This window comes from Ambystoma mexicanum, chromosome 11, assembly GCF_040938575.1.
Source record: "Ambystoma mexicanum isolate Mex_15411 chromosome 11, UKY_AmexF1_1, whole genome shotgun sequence".
In the NCBI taxonomy this organism is placed as follows: Eukaryota; Metazoa; Chordata; class Amphibia; order Caudata; family Ambystomatidae; genus Ambystoma; species Ambystoma mexicanum.
The window spans coordinates 178,378,589-178,399,099 of NC_090934.1; the positions used below are offsets into that span (position 1 = coordinate 178,378,589).

Sequence of the window (20,511 nt, forward strand, 5' to 3'; positions counted from 1 at the left end):
GGTTTTGTCAAGGATGGGTTTCGGTGAGAAATTGGTTTCTTGGATTAGGCTGCTGTACGCTGCTCCCACGGCTGAGGTTAACACTAATGGTTTGCGATCTGGGAGGTTTGTGTTGGAGAGAGGAACTAGACAAGGGTGCCCTTTGTCGCTGCTATTATTTGTGATTGCCATAGAACCATTAGCTGAGGCGATTAGGGAGGCGGATGAGGTGGTGGGACTTTCGAGTTGGGGTTTGAAACAAAAAATGTGACCGTTTGCGGATGATATGCTGTTGGCTCTGGATGATCTGGAGAGGTCTGTCCCAGCGCTTATAGGGATTATGGCTGATTTTCAGCTATGCTCAGGATTTAAGATTAATTGGACTAAATCGGAGGTTATGCCTTTGACACCTTTTGTGGACAAGAGATTTATGGTGGGCGTGGGATTTCGTTGGTGTCCTGATAAGATGCGGTACTTGGGGGTGTGGTTATCTCCTGTGGTTAGAGACTTGATCTAAGAGAATATGAAATTAGTATGCAGTGGGTTGAGGGTTGAGCTGGACAGATGGGGTTTATTGAATCTCTCGCTGTGGGGCAAGGTGAACGCCCTGAAAATGATCTCAGCCCCAAGGATTAGTTATGTTCTGGGTATGCTTCCTTTGGTGTTACCATCTTCATTTTGGAAGGATTTGGACAGGATGCTTCAAGAATTTTTGTGGGATAAGAAGCCTCCAAAATTAAAGCTGTGGAAATTACAACTGCCATTAAATGAGGGTGGTTTAGGGGTTCCTAATTTCAGGGCCTACCACTTGGCCTTCATGTCTGATTTGTTGGTTCCGTTCGTGGATGAATTGCAGGATGTGTGGGTGGAGGCTGAGACTAGCTTTGTTGGACCGTTGACTCCACGGGCGGTCTTGACTTCGGTTTCAAAAAAGAAGTGTGGGAAAGATCCGCTGATTGAGAATTTGAGGAGCGCATGGAAAGGTATTTGTGAATGTTTGGGTGTGGACGCATTTAGAGAATCTGGTGCGTCGTTGTGGTTTAATCCTGCTATTCGGATCAATGGAAATGTGGTTTTTTTGGGCGGATTGGTTTTTGGGTGGAGTGCGGTGGTGGGCTGATCTGTTTGAGAATGGTATTTGGATGTCTGCAAGGGAATTGCAGCAGCACTTTGACATAGAGAATTTTAAGATCTGAGATTATATGAAGCTGAAACGGGCAATTGGGGTTGTGGACTTTGACACTAAATTGATCTGCGTTTGTTTACTAGGAAACTGATTGGGAGGGAAGGTGGCCTGGCCAGTCGAGTCTATAGAGAGATTGTGTCGCACTACAATGGTAATGACTTGCTGAGAGAGGAGTGGGGTAGGAGAATTGGTTCGGATATTTGAGGATTCGTGGCACAGGATGTGTGAAAATGTTAAGTTATGTTCTTTGGGGCTCACGGAGAAGTCGAGACAGATAAAGATTCTTAATCAGGTTTTTTGGACGCCGGAGAGAATGGCGAGTAGGGGGATGTCGGAGAGCTTGGATTGTTGGAGGTGTATTCATGTGGCAGGTACGTTGGAGCACATGCTGTGGGACTGCAGGTTGGTGAGGTTGTTCTGGGGTGAGGTTGGTCGGGTGTGCGATGTGGTGATTGAGGGTTTACCTGCTTTGGATTTCAAAATGGTGATATTGGGGGGTGATGAGTTTCTGGAGGATCTTACTCAGAATCAGAAGAAGTGGTTGTTCTGAGGGGCAATGATCGGTAAGAAAATTGTTTTGCGGAACTGGAAGTCGGTATTGACTCTGAATATTGAGACATGGTTGACTGAAATGCATGACTTGGCGGCTATGGAGAGGACACTTTACAGAAGGGAAGGGAAACTGGTTTATTTGAGAACATTTGGGGTAAATTTCTTCAGCTATACTAGACTTGGTGCTGTACTTATGTAAATAGGGGCTGGGGAGGTGACTGGGGGATGTGGTGAATTAGGCTGGGGCTATGTGTGGTTATATGCTGCAATGTAATTAGTTGTTTTAAAAATAAATGTGTTTTGATGGTTTCAAGTACTTTAAATGTCTTATGGAGTGGATTGTAATGTATGTGATTTTATAGTTTTGTAAATAAAGTTTAACAAAAAAACGAGAGTGGCTGATGTTAAGGCATTTGTCTTACACCAGTAGCACATTTCCAGCTCCAATTAAGTCATTGGGCCTCGTTACGACCCAGGCGGTAAGGGTTTTACGGCAGCGTAAACAGCGCCGACCCTTACCGCCTGATTCCGAGGTCCCTTAGCGCCATGGCGGATTTAACACCTGCTTTTAGCAGGTGTTAAAATCCATGGCGCTAAGGGACCATGTTGTTAATTACGCCACCGTAATTTACGGTGGCGTAATTAACGCCTTCCCCACTCCTATTATGCCCTATGGGGCAAAAATGGGAATGGAGAAGGGTAAATGGGGATTGGGGACTTACCGCCCCGCCGACCTCGGAATGGGGCGGTAAGTCCGCCAACCACCATGGCGTAAACATAGTTTACGCCATGGTGGTAAAGGTACGACCCAGGCGGTAACTTACCGCCTGGGTCGTAATGAGGCCCATTACCTCTAAGAAGACTGCTTTGTAAAAACACTGGCAGGCACTTCGAGCACAAGGTTGGATGGTACAGCTTAGCTACCTCAAATATCACAGAAGGATAAGTTGTGGGTGGGGAGGGGCAGGAAGTGTGTGGGAATAGCCTTAAGGATTAACATGGCCATGGCCAGTCAATTAGCGGGTAAATAATCAAACAACACCTACAAGCCTAGTGTACCTCTGCATATGCCATTTCTCCCTAGTTGTGTTCCAATGCAATAGTTACTCTCATATGTGGCACTTTATTCGACTGTAAGGCAAGCATAGTACCAGAAGTATGACAGACACAATAAGTACAGTTCAAGGGTGTTTATTGAATTTCAACAAAGGGGTTTGATAAACGCCTATCTAACCCTAAAGCTACAGATGGGAGCAAGCTACGACCATCAAATAAAGAAAACACTGTCCTAGTGGTGTTGTGTCAAAACAAAGATGGCCTATACTAATATAACTATTGCCATACCTTACTCTAAAGAACAAAAGGGTATGACATGATGATGTGTATAAAGAAACAGTGAGTAACAAATGAAAGGCCCACAGGGCTTGGTAGTTCAGGACTGCTGACCTGTAACTTCCCCTTCCCCACGTTTTCAGCACGGGACAAGGGGGAACAGCGGAACACCGGTAGCGCACTCCGACTTCTTGTTATAAGGAGGCAGTCTCTAAAGCACACCACTATCTCGCAGCATAGCGTCCTTTCATTTGTCATCAAGTCCATTGATATTTCAATGCCTTATTCCATACACAGGAATATACTGATTCAACGTTCTTTTCTCTAGGTCTCCCTCAGCCGAGCTGGAACCTTTTCCTCTTTCTATTTCATATCGGGATCTCCCTCAGTTGCGGTCGGATTCTCCTTTTGTACAATGTTCGCAGGATATTCTTTTCAGGTCACTCACGATCCACCCCAGATACCCCTCAGCCGGGTTCAAATCACTTTTAAGGACACAAGTGATCTCCATCAGTCGGGCTCAGATCTCGGATCCCCCTCAGATCACAGATTCCCCCTTGCCCCGCCCCAGTCTGGCTCAGATCACGGATCCCACTCAGTGGAGCTCAGATCCCTTTTGGTTCTTCTCTTCCTTTCACGCAAGTTCCCCTCATACCGGCTCAAACGTGTTAACCTCTCGCGGAAGTCCCTACCCATGTGATTCTCCTAACTTTCTTTGGGGTATCAATAGTTTGAAGAGTTTCCACTGTGTAAAGGCATTTTACTGCGACCTTTGCATGACCACTTCAAACTCTCTCTTTTCTTAGAGATGCCTTTGTCAGTGACCTTCGACTGGGCTCACCCTAAGGGCGCCGGAACACTCTGCAGCAGCAGCTTATCCCTGAATTGCCATCTTTTTACACAATTGAAAAGTCCTTCTCGCCATCTGGCACTTACTCTGGTTTCTCAATTAGAAAATTTCAAATGAATTGTTCACTTTGCAACACTCTTGCCGCTCACAGCCTTCACTTCCAACACAAACTGGTATTGCACATTTTCTTTTCAACCCACCAGTTGCGTGAAGACTTTTCATCATCGGATTTTGTTCTCAGAGCCAAAGACGATGCATCAGTGGCCACAGTTCCTCCCTGCTTCGTTCAGCCACGCAGGACGGCTTTGACCAGGTTTAACCTGCCGGCTACTATTTCGCCGTCACCTCCGCTGGGTCCTTCGTCTGGCTCCAGGCCTTGTTCCAAAGGGTCTCCCTCTGCCAGGCACTGAACCTTCAAGTTCTTTTTAGCTTCAATTAGTCAAATAAATTCTCTTTGGACTTTGAGTCCCAAAATACACCTGGTTATTTTTTGCTCCCACTTCATAGCTTCCCAAACCGGCACTCTCTTCTTTTGGGAGCTGCAGGAGTTAAAAAGGGGATGTTGAAGTGAGGCCAGGGTCTCGCTGCCTACCCATCAAAGACCTGGTCTCGCCTGCTTGGCCCAAGGGAGGAGCTCTGCTGTGGCACCACCAGGAGACCCCAGCTGCCCCTGGTTTTTCCTCCTGGAGGTACAGTTCCCTCTCCACAGCATCCCCTGTATTCAAAGGTCCAGTCTGGGTGGTTTTCACCTCCTCCAGGTCTCCCAGGGTCTCTGCAGCTCACTTGGTCTTCCTCTGGCTTCTTGGCACCTTCCAGCATCCCAAGCTCGCTCAACCGGTGTTCTCCTGCTTCACCTTTTATACTGCCTGGTAGAGTTAAGTGGAATCGGGTGCGAGTAGTTGGAAAGGAAGACCTGTCTTTGCCTCGCCTCATTACTGGGACAGTCTGCTGTCAAAAGGTCCGTTTTCTGTGCCTGACTGTTTTCTGTCAGTGATCTTCAGCCTCCCAGTCCCTCTCTTCCTCGTCTTAGTGTTTACATGGAAAGGGGGTGGGGGTAGTGGGGCGGGAGGGAGTTGAAAAGTCAGAAAATCTTGCATAGTAGGATGACACCCTCTGGTTTCTCACACCACCTAATAGCCAAAACTAAAAAGGATTCTACTTTTGTACATCACATTTGTTAGAGCACTTCACACAGGATTTAATGTACGTCAAGACTCTAACGGGTGTTATTATTTCCCAGATAAACTTTAATCAATTTATAAACATTGGAAGGATAAAAGCCTAAGCCAGAACTTGTAAGATTTCTTACGTGAACAAAGAGGCATGATGGAAAGGTTTAATCATCAATACTGTGCATATCTGCAAAAATGTGCTACGTCTCACCCATCTTATCTTTGTTTTCTTATCACTAACACAGTTTGCTACATGCCTTACAAAATCATGGCTGGTGCTTTGTACATACATTTATTTTCGTCAAAATCTATCACTTTATGTATACATTCCATCGAGAAAAAGGTTCAGTAAAATATTTAAGTGACTGAGCCATCAATCATTACAAGACCATGCATATTTTAACTTCCAATGAAAATGCAAAACTGTAGACCCTTTTCTGCTAAACTGCAACTCATGCACTTTGTTCCTTTCAAAAAGGATACAATACTTAAACAGGCATCATTAAGCAAATATTTTTAAATGTACATAATTAACATCTACAACTAGGAAGGGAACTGTACATGATCAGGAAACGTCATCAGCCACATTTTGAGGTAGACTATTTATGTGTGCAAGTATGTATGTAAGTAAGTTATGAAAAGAAAATCCTAGCTGGGACGAAACACAGATGTACATCGGGCACACACCCAGAGGGCTACCCACAGGATTAACAGAGAAGCTGGTGGGGGAAAGGTGGAGGATGGCACTGTGGGAAGTCTAGAGAGGCAGAATTAAGCATGAGTGAATTAATCAGCGATTGTCAAGATGTTCTGTGAAGAGTAGGATCTAGAAGGCCCTCTTGAAGCGTAGGATGAAGGGGGCCAGTCTCATCTACATTGGTATCCAGAAACAGGGTACATAGCAGGGAAATGCCAGTTTCCTGCTTTTTGCCCTCCTACAGTCTTTGCAGAAGCGTGAAGAAATATTTGTGGGCAAGAGCCTGCAGGTGTAGGAGTAATGTTCTACAAGGACAGAAATCATTTTGGCTGTTGTGAGACAGGCATAGTATCAAGAGATGACAGACACAAGGAGTACAGTTCGATAACTTTTCTTTAAACTCTTAGGGTTGGTGTAACATCTATCTTGCCCCATCTCTATACTTGGGGTTTTCCCTAAACTGATGCTTCTAAGGTTCGTCTATGTTCGTAAATTCAAAAACAAAGTCTGTCTGTGTCGAACCTATGCTTACCCTCACATCTAAGCAAATGATGCGTATGGATAACCAAAAGAAAAATAGTGTTCCAAAAGAAGAAAAATGGCTGGATTCAGGTGGCCTTCTTCTCAAATTTTGCTCTGCCAGTTTAAAGTAACTCAACTCACAAAAGTGACCTAGACTCCCAAGGCACTGTTCCCTTTGTTTCAAAGTAAGTCAGTTCACAAAGTTAACTAGGTCTCTTTGGGGTTTCCCTTCCCCAAGCGTCTTAACTCTTACAGATCTATAGGCCTCTCAGGGTCCCCTTCCCCAAACTCAAACCCCTCCGTTTCCACAGATTTCTCAACTTCTCAGGGCTCATCCGCCCCCCAAGCCCCTCCCCCCGCCCCCTGAGATAAAAGTGTCTTTCGTCATGGCGCAGTTATTAGACGGCACAGTCCACCCACTACAGGTCACGCAACTAGGTGGATGGAGTTCTTAGCATGCCCCTTACTTCAGACAACATTCATCTTGGCTTCTTTCTCGATTTGGTTCACACAACCTTTCAACACTTTTGGGATTTTACTCCCACTTCACTCTTCATGTGGCTACCCTTCCGCTGCTTCCTGAACAGTATTCACTATTTCCCTCTTCTGGTTTCAACAAGGATACATATCAGAGTCTTTTGAGAATGCATACTTCCTATGCGTGACCAATCTGAGACTTAGTTTCACTTAATCCTTTTTGCCTTTCATTTATTCGCTCCTCCTTCAGGAACGTCTGGGAAAATTTTGCTTGCATGCTGCTACTTTATCTCATACTGCTTTCAAGTTATTAGGTATAGTGCTGCTTGTACGCTGCTACCTTGTTTCATATTACTGGCAAGTTTATGTTCATTCGTTCGCCCCCTTCACTGGAGCCTTCACCAACGTGCCGCCTGCATGTCACTTTGTTTGAGTTGTACACGCGCACCGGGTTTCTCACTCATACAGAAACTCACAGGTTTGCACAATGCTTTTCACAATGTTCTTTTCTCACAGATGAGTTCAGGGTATCCCCCCCTTCCACTGCGACACTCCTGGGCTCCTTCACCATGCCTAGGGGAACAAGCATTCTTAACGCCATTAACAGGGTGGAGCACACCCTTCAAGGCTCTTTTCGAGATACCCTCTCCTTTGAGACGCTGCTCCCGCACAACGCCCCCCCCCAATCCTTCACTATGCAGCGGTTCAGTAACCCAGCGTTCCGTTCTCCACCAGATGACTCTTGACTTCTTGGGTTGCTCAGCTGCAGCTACCTGCTCCCACAACTCGCTCCCTTACTTTGACAAAGCTCCACCTTTTATACCATGGTCATGTTTCAATAGGGTTCAGCGGTGCATAGTTGGATTTAACTGCCTGACTCTGCCTAACCTCAGTAGATCCCAGTAGTGTATTGCAGTGTGCCTACCTAGTCGTCATCCTCTCAGTACTATATGAATAGTTCTCATAGGGGATCCGCATTACTCGCAGATACCTCTTCCTCATCTCAGTAAGTACTGGAAATGGGGGAAGGGGAACGGGGGAAGAGTGACAGCACCCCATAAATGCTGAAGGAGAGCAAGGCGATTGAAAATTGGAAGAGGGGGAATACCATGTCTTGCATTTATATACTGTGTTTAGATCCCCTTTCCCTGTTTTACCACTAAATAATGGTAATAGGGAAGGAAAGGGCGGGTCTTTACAACAATCCATGAAAGCTGAGGGAGGGCGATGAATCAGTATCACAAGTAAAGAAAAGGTTCTGACCCCCTTTGTTCTTATACTTTCCTTTTCCTTCTGCTTTGGTTGGAGATCTATATAGGGTTTGAAGAAGAGAGACCAGAATACCCTAGGAAGACTTCAGAGATATACCAGTCATCTCTTGTACTGGTAGGATACTGTGTCTTGTCTGAGGGCTTCCGAAGTCTGTTCCCCCAGGATCCCCTACCTAGGTGATCCTCTTTCACTTGTCCGCCACAGGGTTGAGATCCAAAGCGATGGTCCTCCCCTGGCCACCTGAAGGATCCTCGAGGCCGAAATGTGAGAACACCCACAGGTTTCTCACACTGTGTAGATTCCATGGAACCTTGCCAGAACGCGGTTGCTCAGCCCTCTTGGTAAAGGCCCATGCCTTATAGATGGTGGCGATGGGGGGTTAGCAAATTATTGCCCAATGAGTGCAGATCAATTTTAAGTTCTAGTAGGTAAAAAAGAGAGAAAGCATCCTACTGAAAACAACAATTTGAAAAATATCTTAAAGACAACAGCTTATAGGTGATTGTGAACGACTGCAAACATCAAAATTAAGTAATGCTTTAACCGCGGGCGAAGAGTACATGTGAAAGAGCTTAGTTAATAAAGCATATATCAAACAAGGACTTGGTTAATAGCATAAGTAATGACACACATAATAAGTGTAAGAGCCACATGTGACAGTGCTGCCTCTCAAAGACGATCTTTTTCAAATTGTTGTTTTCAGTAGGGTGCACCTTCTCCTTTGCCCACTATATTTGCCCTCATGCCCTCTGCATAAATAGAGTGATATCTTTGTGCTTCTTTTCATTGCTGTTTCAATGTAGTTCTAATCAATTTAGGAACATGCCACTGTCCCAACACTGTAGTCCAATAATCAACGGCATGAGCCATATATCATACCACTAGATATAGATCACAACCTAATTCTAGACAAACAGGAACACATTACAAAGGACAGGGTGAAATTAAACTCTAAGAATTAGAAAGGTATATTCAGTCTTCTATCTGGTAGGTTACACATGTATGATTCGCTATTTAAACATTTCAGTTTCATCAACGACTTCAACCAAGCGATATAGTTCAACATGTTTTTGTTTTGTCTTTTGTTTTTTTAAAAGGGGCGGGGGCTACAACACACACACCTGCCACAGGGCAGGAAAGCCTGAGCGTGGACCTTGGAAGCATCTGTGAAACAAGATCAAGGAAGTCCCTTGGAGCTAGGCCCCCTGAGGATCCTGACAAGTACTACAAATCTTACTGAAGAGTGAAGAGGTTTGGCCTCCCTTGGGCACCATAACCCAGTCATGGGAAAGGTGCTATGTCCCTTATGGTGTAATGAGGCCCTATAACAGACAATCAGGAAGAAATGGGACAGGCATTATCCTTCTGCTGCTGATTACTAATCGTGAGCAGGGCATTCTATTCCTGTGAAGACCTGTGGCAAAGAAGCAGCTGGGCACTGGATACTTGTGTCAAATGTGGACAATACGCAGCCAGGCACTTTATCCGCATGCCTTTGTTATGTACAGAGCAGCTGGGGGAAGATCAGAATTCCAGTCAAAAAGAAACCACAATACTAATATTTACTCAATCCTGACACTTCATTCAGATCAGTCTTAAAGTGGGACCTACGATTCTGTTGTAGTCGTTTATCTCAACCTGGTTCCCTGAGACTGTGCTGAGTGAAGAGAACTGAGAAAAAGGGGGCAGGGGGGCACCATCAGCATCTCCACAAGAAAAACCCACACAATACTATTTGACCCACGCTGCCCCTTAATTCAGGCTGGTCCCAAGGAGGGAATCCCTGTTCCATTGTAGCTTAACTCTTATTCCCCAATAGGCAAAAACTTTGCCACTTCCCATTTGTAAATAAGCAAAGTTTGAACCTTTAGTTCTTGAGCATCTCATGTCCCGCCGGTCAGCCAAAGTAATGCTGGGGATAATTCGGTTTGTGGAAATTAATTACCTTAAAAGCATACTAGAATCTCATTATAACAAAAGGATCTTTGCAGTTTAAATGCATTTCACATGTTTGGCCGGAATTCATACTTATGACTAAGATAAAAAGTAAAATTCCTGGTGTTCTTTGGAACTCTTTCAAAGACCCTAAAACACTTCAATCTGATAAAGTCGAATTTATAAAAACGCCCTTTAGTCGGCATCCTTCTTTTCTGGCCAAGAGATCTAATCTGTCAGCAATTACTTTTTTTTGTGCCTCATCACTCCAAGTTCTCTGGATGAACATGTAGTCATGGTTTTCTGAGCTTCTTGATCGGTTACTTTCCCACAGTTGGGTTAATTTCACATGGTCAGTGTTCCATAGTTATATTTTATAGTTCTGCTTATCCCATAAGGGTTATGGTGGTTTTAAAAAAAGCATAAAATAAATTCTACCAGAACTGGGAGTAGAATAGAGCAACACAGCACCCAGTAGCCATTGCAGGAAGTTCACCTCCAGCTCAGAGCCACTGATTGCAATTTTCTGGTGCAAAAAGAAAGCATTTCTGCACCAGAAAACTGTCTGCGTTATAGAACAGTGCCTATAAAAGAAGTTAAGCACTCAGTGAGCCACAGAGCAGACAAGGCATTTGGGGGACCTGTCTTCTGAGATGTAGCTAGGGCTACTGTGCCGCCAAATAGTTGCACTTCATAAACAAACTGAATGCTACCTTCACAAACTGTGTACAATTGTACATTTATAGGGCTTCTGTGACATGTCTACAATCCTGGAGGTGTACAACAGAGTTTGGAGGATTATTCCGGCTATCACCACACAGCTTCACAAAAGGTCCTGCCTCTTAAGTACCTATTCAATAACATGGGCCTATGTAAGAGAAAGAATGGTTGTAGGCCCATAGAGGGGGATGTGATGAGGACACATGGGTCTCAAAGAACTGCTTCTCTCTCCGTTTGGCAAAAGTTACTTTAAAACACCTCTCATAGATAGGCGTCGGTGTTAAGGGTAAACTGCATGCAGGCTTTGCATCTTGGTGACCAACAGACAACAGAGTCAGTATTTCTCTTGCACTGCTTGACCAAAATGAGCACCTTTGAAAAAAGGGCACGCTCATCATTTCTCTCAGCTGTCAGGTTAAAGATTGTATACTAAGACAGGTTTTTTGTAGCAGAAAATTAGGAGCGGCAAATGGCAGGTTTTTCGGGAAATGCATAATTGACCAGACCAACTAAGTTCAGAAATATGTTTGCTCCAGCCATGAGCCTCATCCTAGATGAGGTGTGGGACCAATTTCACATTTTAGACAGCGCAGTAATGAATGGGTTAAATTAAAATCTCAGGATGGGTTGACTGCCTCACTGAGATCCTAAACAATGGAATTTACCATATTAACATTTCGTCTGATCAAATAGAAGATGAAGGGGATTGATTTGATTGATGAACAGCTTATTTATCCATTAGCGGTCCTTGGGGAAGATTTTCTTTTTGCTCCTTTCCCTGCATAGATTTCTTTGAGACCCCCAGTCTGTTTGCTTATTATCTAACCCTGTCCTGAATTGTGTAGGTCAGTAAAGCTTCTGCTTTACTTCCCTTGCCTGTTTTGCTCATTTTTGTGTGGAAACTACCTAGTCCCTAAGACGGTCAGTACTGAGAGACTTCATCTCTCCTTTTGGAATTCTTTTAAAAAAAATAATCACTCAATCCGAGTAACCCGGTCTAAGGAAACAAAAACCGGCATCTTGAGCAGGAAAATTGGACACCCCTCTAATACTGGTTTGGAAATACAGATAGACACCCCCCAGTTGAAGTAAATGCGCAACTTAGTCCAATTTTTAAAAATGTTCACTAGTACACATCTTCTGTTTATTATTTTCAAATGTAACACTGGTTTGTAATATGCCTGATCTCAGAAGACTGTCATTGGTACTTTGACCCTTGGACCACTGGGAAAAACCAGTCTCGAACCGTGCTCACGGATCCACAGCTTGGAAGCCTTGGAAGTGTCCCTGGACTTTGATTGATTGATAGTTTATTTATATAGCGCCTTTACATAATGTGTTTCAAAGCGCTAAAAGGCAGGTAGGGAACAAGGGAGAATACAATGACATTGATATATTCATAATGTGAAATTAACTATCGTAATCAGCCTTGTGACATTTCAGAGAGTTCAAGAGCTTTTGACAACGATAAGGAGGGGTGGGAAGGAGAATGAGACGGACAAGCAGCTACATTACTATGCCTGACGACAATTGAGGTAGTGCCGGAATTTAACAAGAGTGGGGGCTTTGGGGTACAGGGCGAAGGAGAAGAACAGAACAAGCGACTATTGTACTAGGCCCAAAACATTTCAGATAGTGCTGGGGGGGAGAGGGAGGAGAAATAAAATGAGGGCGAGGGAGGGGGGACAAACAAGCTACTATCATACAGGTGAGGCAACCTTTCAGATAGAGTAAGTGCTAAGGATACAAGGAAGGGAGGGGGGCAGAGAGGGGCGACAGCAAGAAGAGGGATTCAAGTAGGCAGACATCTCAAACAAGGGGGTGAGATACAACAGGCAGGCAAACAGGCAACCAAAGGAGGGGGTTAGAGAACGGATAGAGAGAGGGGTAGGGTTGGGCAATAAAGATGATTGCATTAAGCTCAATGCATGAAACAGCTAATTCAAAGTAGCTCAATGCATGAGACACAGCTACATTCAAAGTAGCTCAATGCATGAAACAACTAAATTCAAAGTAGTTCAATGCATGAAAATGCAGCCAAATAATTAATGCCGTAAAACCTCACCTATCCACTACAAACTGCCTCAACATAGCCAGGGCCAACATAGGTGCCAAATTGGACTACTGCAACATCCTCCTATTAGGCACCTCTGCTAAAAACATTAATAGACTCCAAATCACACAGAACAATGCCCTGAGAGCTGCCCTCAATATTCCCAAGAGGGAACACATCTCCCTAGCAAGACAAAATGCCCACTGGCTCCTAGTTAAAGAGCGCATCCAGTTCAAGACCCTAACCATTACCCACAGATGCATATCCCAATCTGCCCCCAGCTACCTTACTGATCTGATCCAACCAGTCCAAACAATCAGGCCCAAAAGGGACCTGTACGCAAACCAACTCTTAGTCCCTAACTTCAACAGAGTTAAAGCTGGAGGCTCGAGCTTCTAAGCCCTAGCGCCAAAAGCATGGAACTCCCTACCACCCAAACTGAGAGCGGAAACATCCCTCAGTGCCTTTAGAAAAGCACTGAAAACCACCTTGTTTAAGTGAACTCTACTGCAATGCAAATAATTTCTGTATACTGCTGTACAAAGCTCACTGTTCCCATGTAACCTCGTACCGTCAACCATGTCTGTAACCATGTCCACTGCCTTTCATGATACTCGGCTGTGTTAAGTAAATCTTCTTGTAACAGCGCCACGACGCCTGTGGGCAGCTGTGCGCTTTAAAAATGCAAATAAATAAATAAATAAATAAAAGAAAAAGGCCATTTACAGAATCTAGGGGTTAGTGTGAATATGCAGTGTAATCCAAATTCTAACCATGGGGGACAGGCAGAGAAGGAGGCTGAGGCAGAAGAGGGTAGTGGTGTGTCCAGAGTAGGGAGTGCACCCATAGTTATGAAGGAGTGTTTATGGAAGTTAAGATTTCAAGGTAGAGTGACATTGCACCATCCAGAAGATCAAATCAAGAGGTGGCAAGATACCTCAAAGTAGCGTTCTGGTAGCAGACAGGGAGCAGACAGGTGTAACGCTCACCTGGTTCCCACGGAGGCGCGGCGTCGAAGGTGCAGAACTCTGAAGATGGACAGGAAGGGCCCCTCTATTCTGGCTTCCCTGGCTCGTTGGATACCCTCCTGTGCGTGAAAAGGGAGTATTACCAACTGTGGAACAATGCTCAAGCCTCCCACTCCCTTCCAACCCTCCACAATACCTCCTCCACGATTCCCCGTGAAGCCTCACCTTAGGGCAGTGGTATTCAAACTGTGGGTCGCGACCCCCTAGGGGTCCGCGGGTGCATCCCAGGGGGGCCCTGAGAGCTCAGCATGAAAAAAGTTTTTTTTTTTTTTTAGATTGGAAGAAATGGGCAGGGGTGGCCCACATGGGCGGGCTGAAGCATGAAACTGTCTCAGGCAACAATGAAAAAGTGGCCCAAAGTTGTAAATGGATATTCATTCCTTTAGTCACAGACTGGGCCTCATTACTACTATGGCGGACCAGTAACAACGGTGCTGGTAAGCTACCGGCACCGTTGCTACCGTTCCGCCATAGTAAGAGTTGTGCTCGTGGGTGCTTGACAGCCCCCGCCAGGTCTGACCTCAGCTCGTCGGATGCACCGGCACCGTTATTAACGGTGCCGGTGCATCCGAGCTCCCTATTCCCATTTGAGCCATATGGGGCTCAAATGGGAATGGAGATCTACCGGCACCTTCGAAAGGGCAATTATCATGTCCGCCTAACTCGGCATGACCTAGTAATTGCCCATTCGCGGGTGCCAGACCCGGATGCAACTCCAGTGGCAGCCGTGCCGGTTTTACCGGCACAGCTACCGCCAGAGTAGTTATGAAGCCCACTGTTTCAATAGTACCCAAAGGGGTGCTTTGTGTTAAAATGTAAGTAAATTGTGATATATTCAGCAACAATGGTCAACATTACTAACTGCATAGTTAAGTAACTCATCAAAATGGTCCACATTGGCCAAAATGGTGGCCCATTTTGATTGGCCCAAACTAGCATTTTACATTTTTGGTACAGGCATTGCCCTATAGGCCTGTCCGAGCCTGGCGGCTCATCCATAATGGCAAGAGGCGCCCACCCAGTGGCCCATCACCCATTATGGAGGAGCTAAGGAGCCAGCCCAGTGAAACAGTGAGCACTCCCTCAGCTGCTTTATCCAGCTAATGGAGTGCTCCTGGGCTGGCTGAACTGTCAAAGGGAAACACTGTTTCCCTTTGACAGTTCAGTTTAGTTCCCCAGCCGCACATGCTCACTGAGCCATGCAAGTGCTGGGGCGTTTTGCTTCGCCAGCATTGCATAGCTCATTGGAAATGCTGGCTGGGGCACTGCATGTCTGTATGTCCGAGGGGGAGCTCCTGCGCCTCCTCGCACATACGGACAGAGCAGCTGGAGCAGGCCGTTTCAGCACCCACACACAGGCCAATGCAGAAGGTACGTTTATGTTCATTGTTTTTATTTAAACATGTGTATGGATGCGTTATGAGTGAGTGTATGGTGATGGATGCTCATGTGAATGATAGAGTGATTGCTGTATGAATGTGCAGCGCCTTGCATATACACATAATCATGTTCATTGTGTTAGGACCAGTGGGGCCCAGGGGACAGGGATGGTATCTTTTTACCGGACATCTATCATTCAAAACCCTCTGCCTTGTCCACAAGGCTTTCTGGGGCCTGGGTCCAACATACCTTCAGCTATTCCTCCGCAAATACCTCCCCTCTCGAGCTCTTCACTCCTCTACCTCCAACTCCCTCAGGGTCAGTCGTTTATCAAAGAAACGAGCTGGGGGTAGATCTCCGTCTTCGGCTGGGGCCTCCCTCTGGAACAGCGCCCTGCCACTCTAAAACTTGAGGAGAACCATCTTTCTTCCTGCATTTATCAGACCTACCCTGTCTGCTGCCTTAAACGTAGCACTTGCAAATTGCTGGCTGCACTACCACTGTTTGTTGCCTTTATTATTTATTTATTGTTATTTATCTGTTTCTCCTCTGCTTCGCACTTTCCACTTCTCCCCCCTTCCATGCACTTTTCCCCTCACACTTGCGCATTCTCAATGTCACTGGGCCTAGTAAGATCGCTGTTTTATTCTCCTCTGTTCCCCTCCCTTGCCTTGTCACGCTCTGAAACACTTGTGTACGAGCGCGATAGAAATAAAATATCAATGCCTGCCCCCTGGACTCCCAGCAACAATTGCAAACTGTTTGGCTATTTACCCATTTTTTGTTAAAAGTATGCTCTACAATGCAACATTTTAACCTATTATTTAAAAAAAATTCACAGGGGGAAACCCCCCCCGAACCTCCCCTTAATGCCCCTCCACTTAAAAAAGATTCACTAGCCGCCACTGGCCCTCAGACTGTGTTGGGAACGGGATGGGGGAACCGAGGGACTATGGTGGGAGCACAATGGGCGGGAACCATGGGATAGTGATGGGAGCAGAGTGGGGAGAGCCCTGGGTGTGTGATGGGGTGGGGAGAGACCAGCGACTGGGTAGGAGTGGGATGAGGGAGCCCAGCGACTTTGATGGGAGCAGGTGACGGCGCGCAATATATACTGTCCATTTGGCATTTCTGGGGGGTCCCGACCTGCCCAAATTTTGCTCAGGGGGGCCCTGGCCAAAAAAGTTTGAAGACCACTGCCTTAGGGTTTGGAAGGATGAGCTCTCCCATCCTGCTTCTGATGCAGGGGCGCGTTGAAACCCAGTTACTTCACTGGATTGAGGAGAGTTCAGGTAAGCTTGACTGTTCAGGTAAGGCGCTGTAAAAGTTCTGTTCAAAAGTTCAAGCTTAATAATAATGTTTGTTGTCTAATTGCAGCAAGCGCTAATGCTTATGTCTTTTTCCCCTTAGGGGCCGGGGTTCGGAGTGCCGGAGATATGGCGCCGACCCGAAGTGAAACAGTTCTGGATGAGCGCTCAGGTAATGTCTTTGCATTCGCTCATTCAATGTCTTCGTCTTTTTTCCCCATAGGGGCCGGGGTCCGGAGATGCCAGGAAGCGGCAGGACCCGAAATGCAGTGGGAATAATCCAACAGGTAAGACTTCAAAGGAAACTGAGCTTTCCTTATTCCTTTTCTCCCTCTCACCTTTGTTCTCGTCTTTTTTCCTCTAGGCGCCGGGGCGTAGCTGAATCCGGAAGATCGCTGCTGAAGATGGAAGCGCCTTGCCAAGGTGAGTAAAATGCAGCGCTGCAGCGATCGAAACGAAATGCCTTTAAAATGATGTCTTCCTTTTCAGGGCCGTTGGAGAAATGACTCCGGGATGCAGATTTAGCAGGTAAGGGCTTTTCTTCTCCTATTCTCTTCCTTTCTCCCCTTGCAGGTGTCCCAGGGTGCTGGCAGGCGTGGCTGAAGTCAGGATGCAGGAGCTGACACGGTGAGCATCCAGCTGCTAGGTGCAGAACAACGCGAAGCACGTATGGCTGTTCGGGTGGGGTTTAAATAGCCTTGGAAGAAGTTCCTGGTATGTATCCTTCCACCAATCAGGTATGTATCCTTCCCCGACCACACCCGGGTGGTGAAGTAGTCCTACAGGTAAAGTAGTCCCATTCAGGCCTCTAGAGGGCCTGGATGAAGCAGCAAGGTCTGCATCAGGTAAGTGTGCACCCAAGCAATTAAACACATATCCTCTTCTATGAGCCTGGCGCCTAAGGCGCCAGGACTGGGGTCCGCTATGAGCCTGGCGCCTAAGGCGCCAGGACTGAGTCCAAAGGGCCCCAACTTGGGCCCGCTGAGACTTCCCTGGGGAAAATGATGTCTGCCTCTGGGGTTGCTGGGCCCGGCCTGGCTCCTTAGAGGTAGGCATCATGACAGTACCCCCCCTCAAGGCCCCTCCCAAGGTCTTTTCCTCCGGGGGTTTTGGTTTGTGCGGGAATCTTCGATGGAATCTTTGGATTAATCGTGGTGCGTGAGCATAGTTACTGGGTTCCCAAGATCTTTCCTGAGGTCCATATCCTTTCCAATCAACAAGATAGAAGAGTTTCGACTTAACTATCTTGGAATCTAAAATGTCTTTCACTTCGAATTCTAATTCTCCATCAATTTGGACAGGGCCTGGGGGCTCAGACAGTCTGGTTCCAGGTTGTACTGGTTTTAGAAGAGATGTGTGAAAAACGGGATGAATCCGCATGTTGGATGGTAAATCGAGTTTAAAGGCCACTGGGTTGATAATAGCTTTGATGGGGTAAGGCCCAATGAATCTGGGATTAAAAGTTCGCTGACCCTTGAGGGGTAGATGTTTAGTTGCTAGCCATACCTGATCTCCTACTTGGTAAGGAGGAGTTTTACTTCGGTGCAAATCAGCGTTTTCTTTATACTTTTTCTTGGCTTGCTGTAAGTGGGTTGTAGCTTCTTTGAAGGCTTGGGTTATTGTGGAATGTAGGTGATTTACTGCAGGCATCTCCAGGGTCAGAGGTGGATCTAGGTCAGAGGTCCGAGGATGGTGACCATACAGGGTATAAAAAGGAGTCTGTCCGGTTCCAGAATGCACTGAATTGTTGTATGCATATTCTGCAATCCAAAGGATGTCTTTCCAATTTAACTCGGATTGGTGTAACATGCACTGCAGATATTGCTCGAGAGTCTGATTGGTTCTCTCGGTTTGTCCGTCGGTCTGGGGGTGGTGGCTGGTGGATAACCGCACGTCTATTTGTGCTAGTTGGCAACATTTCTTCCAAAAGTGGGAGATAAATTGACTTCCACGGTCTGAGACTAATATGGAAGGGAAACCATGTAACCGCACTATATTTTCCATAAATTCCTTGGCCAAGGTGGAAGCTGACGGCAATCCTTTTAAAGGGATAAAATGGGCTATTTTGGAGAATAGATCCACTATTACGAGAATCGTGTTGTAACCACCACAAGGAGGCAGGTCAGTTATAAAGTCCATTGACAAGGTGTGCCAAGGTGCTGGTGGAATGTCCAAAGGTTGAAGTAGGCCGGCTGGCCTTTTCTTTTGACTCTTATTTTGGGCACAGATTCCGCAAGACAACACAAATGACTTAATGTCTTTTCTCCAAGAAGGCCACCAGAAGTGGCGTTTGATCTTTTCTTCTGTTTTCGCGATACCGGGGTGTCCTTCCATTAATGATTCATGATGACGGGTAATGACAAGTTCCTGCAATTCTTTACTTGGCAGAAATAACCGCTCTTGGAAGTAGGGTAAATCGTAAATCATCCTTAACGGTGTAGTGAGGACCCTTTTGACTCCATTCCAGTAAGTCAGAAGAGTCAAAAAGTTGTTTACTTGAGCTTGGATGTCCTCAATGGTTTGCAATGAAGTCAAGCCCAGAATTCTTTGTTCCGATATGATTGGCACAGGTTCTAAACTCGAATTGGGTTCTTCCATGCCTATCCGGAATAAGGCATCTGGCCTTACCATTCTTGCAGCCAGGGCGATAGGTAATTACAAAATCAAATTCCGCAAAGAATAAAGCCCATCGGAGTTGTCGCGAAGATTGAGCTTTGGCCGTCTTTAAATACTGCAAATTTCTGTGGTCCGTAATTACGGTGATGGTGTGTCTTGCACCGAGAAGATAGTGACGCCAAGCCTTGAAAGCTGATTTAATAGCCAGTAGTTCTTTGTCGGTAATTGCGTAATTGAGTTCAGGTGGAGAGAATTTTCTGGACCAAAAGGCTACAGGGTGTAGTTGATTAGTTTCTGGGTCTCTTTGAGACAGGACAGCTCCCATGGCCGAACTGGATGCATCGGTTTCCACGATGTAAGGGAGATCTGGGCGCGGGTGCTTCAATACAGGTGCAGAGGTGAATTTGGTTTTCAGGTCCTGAAAGGCTTGTTCAGCCTCAAGAGTCCATTCAAAGCGTTTATTTTTCTTTAGGAGAGCTGTGATGGGTTGAACAGTTCGAGAAAATTCCGGGATGAACCTTCGATAGAAATTGGCAAAGCCAAGCATGCTTTGCACTCCTTTCACAGAGCTAGGAGATGGCCATTTGAGAATGGCGTCCACTTTCCGCGAGTCCATTCGGATTCCTTGTGGTGTCAGGATGAATCCGAGAAACTCCACTTCTGTGGTATGAAAAACGCATTTTTCGAGCTTGGCAAATAATTTGTGCTGGCGCAATTTCTCAAGAACTGCCCTAACATGGTTTCTGTGATCAGATTCTGAGGAGGAATACACCAGGATGTCGTCAATATAAACGATGACACAAACATCGATAAGTTCCCGAAGAACATCATTCATGAAGTACTGAAAGGCGGCAGGTGCGTTGCACAAACCGAAGGGCATTACTTGATATTCGAAGAGCCCAAATTTGGTGCGGAATGCAGTCTTCCACTCGTCGCCCTCTTTTATACGTACCAGGTGGTAAGCTCCTCGGAGATCTAGCTTGGTGTACACACGAGCATCTTTTACTTGGTCGATAAGCTCAGGTATCAGGGGCAAAGGGTAACGATTCTTAATCGTTATCCGATTTAGGGCGCGGTAGTCAATACAGGCCCTAAGGTCTCCTTCCTTTTTTGGTACGAAGAACAACGCGGAAGAGACTGGTGACTTTGATGGGCGAATGAAGCCATTGGCCAGGTATTGATCCAAATACTGGCGCAAATGCAGGTTCTCAGGTTCAGTAAGAGCATAAATCCTACTACAGGGTAGTTGTGCATTGGGTACCAAGTCGATTTGGCAATCGTAAGATCGATGGGGAGGTAAGGTATTAGCCTGCTCTTTCTGAAAAACGTCTTGAAATTCTTGGTATTCAGATGGTAGCTGTACAGGGGTGGAAGTTACAGAGGCTAGACCCATAGCTGGATTCCTTGGGTAACAGGTTGGTTCACAATCAGGA

At 46.0% G+C, this 20,511-nt stretch overlaps 1 protein-coding gene across 4 annotated transcripts in view; it reads right to left on the minus strand.

Annotated features, from left to right (window-relative positions):
• LUZP1 (leucine zipper protein 1) overlaps positions 1 to 20,511 on the minus strand; it is a 455,239-nt gene that overhangs the window by 301,408 nt on the left and 133,320 nt on the right. Inside the window, exon 1 of one of the 4 annotated variants that reach the window (XM_069622743.1) lies at positions 13,737 to 13,853. The exons of 2 other annotated variants lie outside the window; for them this stretch is intronic. The gene's annotated coding sequence lies outside the window, so the exon portion shown is untranslated. Of the gene's footprint in view, positions 1 to 13,684; positions 13,854 to 20,511 lie in introns of those variants that run through there. One more of the 4 variants, XM_069622742.1, reaches the window with a different exon arrangement.